We start from the raw sequence: 10,052 nt of genomic DNA on the forward strand, positions 1-10,052 counted from the left end.
TTGTCAGAGTGGATAGAAGAGCAAGACCCAACTCTATACTGTCTAAAAAAAATTCATTCTAAATATGAAGACACAAATAGATTAAAAGGAGTAGATAGAAAAGATATACAGTTTGAACATTCATCAAAAGAAAGGTGGAGTGGCTATAGTAGTATCAGGTACGGCAGATTTCAGAATAAGGAACATTACCAGGAATGAAGAAGGATGCTCACTAAAAAAGAAGTAACTTTAATGTCATAAATCACCAAAGGAAATGTATGTTGTAGTTGTAAATTGACAAAGTAAACTCCAGTCCCACATGCCATCACTGGCAAAATCTACCCAACATTTAAAGAAGAAATAATGCCAGTTCTACACAAACTCTTCCAAAAAATAGAAGAGGAGGGAGCACTTCCCAACTCATTTTTTGAAGCCAGCATTATCCTGATACCCAAACCAGACAAAGACAGCACAAGAAGACCACAAATACTCCTCGTGGGCATAGATACAAAAATCCTCAGCAAAATATTATTTAATTGAATCCAGCATTATATAGAAAGGGTAATGCATTGTGACCAAGGGGGTTATTTTCCTGGGAATGCAAGGTTGGTTCAACATTTGAAAATCAATCAGTGTAAACAGCAGATTAAAGAAAAAAACTGAAGAAGGACAGACCAAGGAAGAAACACCGTATGTTTCTCTAAAAGATGTAGAAAAAGTGTATGACAAAATTCAACATTTAGGATAAAAATTCTCAGCAATGTGGGAATAAAAGACAACTTTTTCACTCTTATAGAAGGCATCTACAAAAAATTTGTACTTAACATCTTAACTAATGGTGAAAGACTGCTTTCCTTCTAAGAAAGGGAACAAGGCAAGGTTCTCCAGGCTCATCACTTTTATTCAGTATTGTACTGGAGGTCATATCAGTGCAATAGAAAAAGAAATAAAAGCATACATGTTGGAAAGGAAGCAATAAAGCTGTGTCTTTTCACAAGTAACATGATTGTCTATGAAGTAAATATACACAAAAGTAACTAGAACTAATAAGTAAATTTAGTAGAGTTGTAGTATCCGAAGTCAATATACAAAAATGAATTTTATTTTTATATATTAGCAGTGAACGATTGGAATTTGAAATGGAAATAGTACAATTTATAATAGCACAAAACATGTAATATTTAAATATAAATCTAATAAGATATGTGCAAGATCTGCTATGCTGACATACAAAACACTAATGAAAGAAATCAAAGAAAACTTAAATAAATGGTGAGAGATATCATGTTTATTGTTTGGAAGACTCAGTATTGTTAAGATATCTATTCTCCCCATATTGATCTATATCCAATGCAATCCCAATCAAAATCCCAGGAGACTCATTTGTTGAAACTGACAACTTGATTCTAAAATTTATATGGAACAAAAGAGGGTCTAGGAGAGCCAGAACAGTTTCCAAAAAAGAAAAAGTCAGAGGACTTACACTACTTGATTTAAGATTTATAAAGCAACAGTAATCAAGACAGTGTGGTATGGGTGTAAGATAGATAGATCCATGGAACAGAATAGAGTGTTCAGAAATAGACATATACAGATATGACAACTTGATTTTCAAGAAAATTGCCAAGGCAATTCAATGAGGAATAGATCATCTTTTCAGCAATTGTGGTCAGTTAGACATCTTTTTGCAAAGAAACGAACCTTGCCTTGTACCTTACACATCTACAAAAATAAAATCAAAATGGATCATATACCTAAATGTAAAATCTAAAGCTATGAAACTTCTAAAAGGAAAACATAGGAGAAAAGTCTTCATGATCTTGAGTTAGGCAAAGATTTCTTAATTAGGGCACAGAAAATCGCTATAAATCTATAAAAGAAAAAGTTAATAAATTGTACTTCATAAATTTAAAACAGCTGTTGGAAAAACATAATTAAGAAAATTAAAAGGAAATTTACAGACTGGGAGAAAATATTTGTAAAACATATCTGACAAAGAATTTGTATCTAAACTTTATAAAGAACTCTTACAACCCATTAATAAGAAGACAAAAACTCCAATTTTAAAATGGGCAAATAATGTGACTAGAGACTTTACCAAAGAAGAGATACCATTGAAAAGTAGCATGAAAAATACTCAACACGTTTAGTCATTAGGGAAATGCAAACAAAACAAAACAAAACAAAAAACCCACAATGAGATACCACTACACAGCTATAAAAATGGCTACAATGAAAAAGACTGACCACACCAAGTGTCGATGATGATGTGAATCCACTGGAACTTTCATACACTGTTGGTGGGAATGTAAAATAGTACATTTACATTTGGAAGACAGTCTGGCACATTCTTAAAAAGTTAAAGATGCACTTACCATACAATCTAACTCTTCTGCTCCTAGATATTTACCCAAGAGAAACAAATATATATCCACATGAAGACTTACATACAAATATTCCTAGCAGCTTTATTTTATATTATCCAAATGCTGGAAAGAACTCACATGTCCACCAAAAGGTGAATGGATAAACCAAATTGTAACTATGCAATAGAATACTTCTTAGCAATAAAGTGGAATGAATTATTAAATCTTAAAATGAATTATTAAATCTTGAGAGTGAATTATTAAAATGAATTATTAACTCTTAAAATAATAGTGCTGAATGAATGAGGCAGACAAAAAGGGTACAACCTGTGTAATTCTATGTACATACAATTATAGAAAATGCATACTTTACTAGACAAAGTAGATCAGTGGTTGCCTGGACATGGGTACTGGGAGAGAAAGGGTATGGAGAGAGAGACAGATTAAAAAGGAAATGAGGAAACTTTGGGAAGTAATGGAATGGTCATTAACTTGATTATGGTGAAGTTTTCACAGGTATATACCTAGATCAAAACTCATCAAGTTGTGCACTTTAAATATGTTCAGTTTATTGTGCATCAGTTATACTTCAATAAGGTTATTAAAAAAAGAATGATGTATTCATGAATTGCTTTCTGATATTGGATTATACTTTACAGAATAGTATTTTTATAAGAAGATAACCCTTTTTTTTTTTTTAATTTTTATTTATTTATTTATTTCTGGCTGTGTTGGGTCTTCGTTTCTGTGTTAGGGCTTTCTCTAGTTGCGGCAAGCGGGGGCCACTCTTCATCGCGGTGCGCGGGCCTCTCACTGTCGCGGCCTCTCTTGTTGCGGAGCACAGGCTCCAGACGCGCAGGATCAGTAGTTGTGGCTCACGGGCCCAGTTGCTCCGCGGCATGTGGGATCTTCCCAGACCAGGGCTCAAACCCGTGTCCCCTGCATTGGCAGGCAGACTCTCAACCACTGCGCCACCAGGGAAGCCCGATAACCTTTTTTAAATGCCTGAAATGTCACAGTTTCCATGTATAGTTGTTTTCAAATCCCTTTTTCAAAGTCTCTCTTTGTTTTTTTAACTAAAGATACCTTTTTGAACAACTAGATGAGCATTGTCTCTTCCTTGTGCCAGTCTGAGTGACTACTGATATTTGGAGTTCAGATGGAAACTTGAAGCATAATCAGTTCAATTATTTGCTTTCTTTCCTTACTTTTGCCACGTCTGCTTGTATGACCTGAAGCAGCAAATTGTTTTCACATTTAAAGCTATTTTTAAATAATTTGGCTTAAAGTCTATATAGAGTATAGTATAGAATTTGGTCATAGACCACTTTTCTAATCAGAAACTCTTATTTGAATAACATTTAAACCCAATCTTCCGTTTAAAGTATATCAATGCTTTGAAAACCTTGTTAAAGTCTGAAATTAGATGGCCTATATAAATATTGATGTGCCATACTTTCAACTTATTAATTGAAAAGTAGCTGACTTTTATTCCCAGGAATGTCAGGTTTATAACAACAGATAACTTGATTAATACATAAAGGATGTTTAAAACAAAAGAATATCTTTTAATTTAAAAAGAAGACAAAAAGTGGTTGTGTTTTTGAGGATTTTTGCAAACTACTTTCCTACTCTTTATTATTTTTAATCTCTTGTAGATATTTTAAAGTTCTGTAGTTGTTATTTTTTGTTTTAGCTCATTTATACCCCATGCCTTTAGTAATTTTAATACTGTAGGTTAGTTTGGATCTCTACAATAACATCAGTTATCTTTTACAAATTGAATGTATCAAGCAATAATGATTTTTATTTTTTGTTATTTATTTTGAAATATAAGATAGGAACAATAAATTATCTTTAACTGTATCTGTTTCAAGCATTAAAAAAACATTTGGTAGAATATGGGTGTTGCAGCTGTTGAACTGTTGTTTAAACATTATTTCTCACACTGTGCTTAATGGATTTAATTATGGTTCACACACTTGTTTCTTTATCATCTCTTCAGATGGAGGACTATACAGATACATTGTAAACCACCATGAGAACGTGTTATTAGGCTGTCTTTGCGGATGAAAGTATTTTCTAATTATGTTGTAAAAGTTCCTTGCAAATAAATTCCATTAATTACTGGCTTTCTCTTGTAGTTCACTAATCTAGTTACTCACAGAGATCAAGTACAAAAGAAAGCCAACATATTCAGTCTAAAAGGCCTTATTGTGACTGGACCCAAAGGTCAACAATAGTGATTAGTCTAAAATCCATTTAACATTGAGAAGAACCAATCAAAAATATTTCTTCAACTGTTTCCCAGCCCCTACTTGTCCATAGGGAGCTTCTACTTTAATTGAGGACACTAAACTATCACAAAGTAAATGTTAAAATGAATAAGAGCCAAACTCTAAGTACATTAGTAGTTTTAGGGAAATGGGTTGGAGAAAGAAGATCTGGAATCAGGTTTGAAGAATAGGGGGTTAAATAGGAGGAAATAATACGAGCAAAGAAATGGGTGAAGTGGGCGGAATATAGTGTCTCCTGGGGAGCTGTGGGAAAACTAGCCTACTTAGAGATGTAGTTTCATATTTGGATGTCATGGGTAATAGGATAATAGGATGGGAAAAACTGATCAGATTACAGAGGGCCTTGAATGACATGAAGTGCAGTTCGACCTTGACACAACAAGCAGTCATAAGATTTAAAAAATATATTTTTATCTATAATACATGCCTTCCAGACAAAATTTTAAAGGTATAAAAAGACATTCCATGAAAAATAATTCTCCCTTTTAATAGAGCCTAACAAACTGATTTCAAAATTTATGTGAAGAGTAAAGATCCAAGAATAGCTAAGAAACTCCTGAAGAAGAAGAAAAATAAGTAGGAAGACGAGGAGGCCAACTTGTCCTACCAGATATCAAGATACTATAAACTGACAGTAATTAAGATAGTGTTAATAAAAGATAGAAAATTGACAAATAGAGAACCTAGAAACAGTGTGTGCATATTTGAATATTTGATTTACCACAAAATGGGTATTGCAGATCATTGGGGAAACAGTGCTGGGACAGAAAAAATTGGATCCCTACCTTATGCCATATAAAAATCAATTTTAAAAGTAAAAATTATAAAATTTTGCAGAAAATATAGGACTTTGTGACCTTAGGAGTGAAGAATCTCTTAAGATATAAAAGGTACTAATCATAAAAGAAAAGATTGATAAATTTGGCATTACATTAAAATTAAGAATGTCTCTTTGGTAAAGGACATCATATAGAAATTGAGGAGATAAATTGTAAACTGAGAGAACATATTGCAGCGCCTATAACTAGTTATTCCTAAGAATTCAAGAATTCCTACAAATCAGTAAGAAAATTTAAAAAGGATAGCTTAATTGAAAACTAGGCAATAGAAACAAAACAGGCATTTCACAGAAGAGAAAACATGAATGGCCAGTAAACATAAGAGAAGCAGCTCAGTCCCAGTAGTAATCAGGAAAATGCAAATCAAAACCAATGAGAGGCCATTTATACTCACTGGATTGTAAAAATTAAGAAGTCTTATAAACCAAGTATTAGAAGGGACATATCCTAGACATTGGTGGTAAGATGGTAAACAACCACTTTGAAGAACACTTTGTTATAATATTACAGTCACATAACCTACTACTCTGTTCTTGGTATTTCCTAGAGGATTTCTTGCACATGTGCACCAGAAGACATATACGAGTGTTCATAGCAGCACTGTTCGGAGTAGCAAAAACCTACAAATAACCCAAATGTCTGGCAATAGAAGAATGGATAAATTCATTGTAGTGTAGTCACACAGTAGAATATTCTGCAGCAGTGATAATGAATGAACTACAGCTACTTTTTAAAAATGGATGAATCTTAGAAACAATGTGCAAAAATGGCAAGTTACAGAAGACTATTTCCAGTATGGAGATCCTATTTCAGCAACACCTTTGCAAAGACATCTTATAAAGCTCAAAAACAAGCAAAACCAACTAATTTCTGATTTAGCCATATAAACATATATGATAAAATTTTCTTAAAAACTCATAGAAATGATAAACATTAAAATCAGGGAAGAGTTAACTTTTAGGGTGAGAAACAGGGGGGTGAGGCATGAAAGGAACACAAAGGTAAATACAGTGTTGGTAAACTAGTTTTTTTTTTTTTTTTTTTTTTTTTTAAACATCTTTATTGAAGTATAATTGCTTTACAATGGTGTGCTAGCTTCTGCTTTACAACAAAGTGAATCAGTTACACATATACATATGTTGCCATATCTCTTCCCTCTTGCATCTCCCTCCCTCCCACCCTCCCTATCCCACCCCTCTAGGTGGTCACAAAGCACCGAGCTGATCTCCCTGTGCTATGCGGCTGCTTCCCACTAGTTATCTATTTTACATTTGGTAGTGTATATATGTCCATGACACTCTCTCACCCTGTCACATCTCACCCCTCCCCCTCCCCATATCCTCAAGTCCATTCTCTAGTAGGTCTGTGTCTTTATTCCCATCTTGCCACTAGGTTCTTCATGACCTCTTTTTTTTTTTTTTTTTTCCCTTAGATTCCATATATATGTGTTAGCATACTGTATTTGTTTTTCTCTTTCTGACTTACTTCACTCTGTATGACAGACTCTAACTCCATCCACCTCATTACAAACACCTCCATTTCATTTCTTTTTATGGCTGAGTAATATTCCATTGTATATATGTGCCACATCTTCTTTATCCATTCATCCGATGATGGACACCTAGGTTGCTTCCATGTCCTGGCTATTGTAAACAGAGCTGCAATGAATATTTTGGTACATGACTCTTTCTGAATTATGGTTTTCTCAGGGTATATGCCCAGTAGTGGGATTGCTGGGTCATATGGTAGTTCTATTTTTAGTTTTTTAAGGAACCTCCATACTGTTCTCCATAGTGGCTGTATCAATTTACATTCCCACCAACAGTGCAAGAGTGTTCCCTTTTCTCCACACCCTCTCCAGCATTTATTGTTTCTAGATTTTTTGATGATGGCCATTCTGACCGGTGTGAGATGATACCTCATTGTAGTTTTGATTTGCATTTCTCTAATGATTAATGATGTTGAGCATTCTTTCATGTGTCTGTTGGCAATCTGTATCTCTTCTTTGGAGAAATGTCTATTTAGGTCTTCTGCCCATTTTTGGATTGGGTTGTTTGTTTTTTTGTTATTGAGCTGCATGAGCTGCTTGTAAATCTTGGAGATTAATCCTTTGTCCGTTGCTTCATTTGCAAATATTTTCTCCCGTTCTGAGGGTTGTCTTTTGGTCTTGTTTATGGTTTCCTTTGCTGTGCAAAAGCTTTTAAGTTTCATTAGGTCCCATTTGTTTATTTGTGTTTTTATTTCCATTTCTCTAGGACCTGGGTCAAAAAGGATCTTGCTGTGACTTATGTCATACAGTGTTCTGCCTATGTTTTCCTCTAAGAGTTTGATAGTGTCTGGCCTTACACTTAGGTCTTTAATCCATTTTGAGTTTATTTTTGTGTATGGTGTTAGGGAGTGTTCTAATTTCATACTTTTACATGTAGCTGTCCAATTTTCCCAGCACCACTTATTGAAGAGGCTGTCTTTTCTCCACTGTATATGCTTGCCTCCTTTATCAAAGATAAGGTGACCATATGTGCGTGGGCTCATCTCTGGGCTTTCTATCCTGTTCCATTGATCTATATTTCTGTTTTTGTGCCAGTACCAAACTGTCTTGATTACTGTAGCTTTGTAATATAGTCTGAAGTCAGGGAGCCTGATTCCTCCAGCTCCATTTTTCGTTCTCAAGATTGCTTTGGCTATTCGGGGTCTTTTGTGTTTCCATACAAATTGTGAAATTTTTTGTTCTAGTTCTGTGAAAAATGCCAGTGGTAGTTTGATAGGGATTGCATTGAATCTGTAGATTGCTTTGGGTAGCAGAGTCATTTTCACAATGTTTATTCTTCCAATCCAAGAACATGATATATCTCTCCATCTATTTGTATCATCTTTAATTTCTTTCATCAGTGTCCTATAATTTTCTGCATAGAGGTCTTTTGTCTCCTTAGGTAGGTTTATTCCTAGGTATTTTATTCTTTTTGTTGCAATGGTAAACGGGAGTGTTTTCTTAATTTCACTTTCAGATTTTTCATCATTAGTATACAGGAATGCAAGAGATTTCTGTGCATTAATTTTGTATCCTGCTACTTTACCAAATTCATTGATTAGCTCTAGTAGTTTTCTGGTAGCATCTTTTGGATTCTCTATGTATAGTATCATGTCATCTGCAAACAGTGACAGCTTTACTTCTTCTTTTCCGATTTGGATTCCTTTTATTTCTTTTTCTTCTCTGATTGCTGTGGCTAACACTTCCAAAACTATGTTGAATAATAGTGGTGAGAGTGGGCAACCTTGTCTTGTTCCTGATCTTAGTGGAAATGGTTTCAGTTTTTCACCATTGAGGACAATGTTGGCTGTGGGTTTGTCATATACGGCCTTTATTATGTTGAGGAAAGTTCCCTCTATGCCTACTTTCTGCAGGACTTTTATCATAAATGGGTGTTGAATTTTGTCGAAAGCTTTCTCTGCATCTATTGAGATGATCATATGGTTTTTCTCCTTCAATTTGTTAATATGATGTATCACGTTGATTGATTTGCGTATATTGAAGAATCCTTGCATTCCTGGAATAAACCCCACTTGATCATGGTGTATGATCCTTTTAATGTGCTGTTGGATTCTGTTTGCTAGTATTTTGTTGAGGATTTTTGCATCTATGTTCATCAGTGATATTGGCCTGTAGTTTTCTTTCTTTGTGACATCTTTGCCTGGTTTTGGTATCAGGGTGATGGTGGCCTCGTAGAATGAGTTGGGGAGTGTTCCTCCCTCTGCAATATTTTGGAAGAGTTTGAGAAGGATAGGTGTTAGCTCTTCTCTAAATGTAGTTTTTTTTTTTTAACTTGGGAGGATGGGTGGAGTCACTGATATTGTTTTGTTTCTTGTACATATTCACTTGTACATATTCTTTTGTGTGTTTGATGTAACCTTAAAAATATCATTTGTAGAAAAAAATGTATTTCCTCCTCCTACTCAGTCAACCACCCATTTCCCTTTCACAGAGCCTTGTTAAATAAATTGTGGAACATCCCTATAGCGGAGTATCATGCAGCTTTTGAAAGAGAATAAAGCACCTCCATATGTTCTGAAATGGAATGATCCCTGGGTTATGTTGTTAAAAGAAAAAGTGTACGTGGAAAGCTACAACCTGCATTAAAACATACACACATGCATACGTGTTTGTGCATGCATGTGTCAGCTATCTCAGTAAGATAACGAAGAAACTGGCTCTCATAAGTTCTTGACTCTGGAAGTGACTTATGGAAGCCATGTTTTTAAAAGGTTGATCCAGCCATATGTAGGAAGTGAGGGCCGTGGTGATGGGCTGGGGGTACGAGGGAGGGGAATTCAGTAACAAAATCTGGGAAAATAGGGAGACCAGCTGGAAAACCATCACAGGAAGAGCACCCTAAGGGAACTAGGGCTGGAGAAGGGTGATGGAAGAGCGTGAGGAAGTGAAATGTGTATTTTGGCACCGTAAATGATTTAGCAGTTCATTCTGCCTAGTTGCTGTTGCCAAAACCCAACAGTCTAAAAAGTCATGTGAAACTACATTTTTAATCTATTGAATGCAACTTATTTTATTATGACCT

This window comes from Eubalaena glacialis, chromosome 2, assembly GCF_028564815.1.
Source record: "Eubalaena glacialis isolate mEubGla1 chromosome 2, mEubGla1.1.hap2.+ XY, whole genome shotgun sequence".
Lineage (NCBI taxonomy): Eukaryota > Metazoa > Chordata > Mammalia > Artiodactyla > Balaenidae > Eubalaena > Eubalaena glacialis.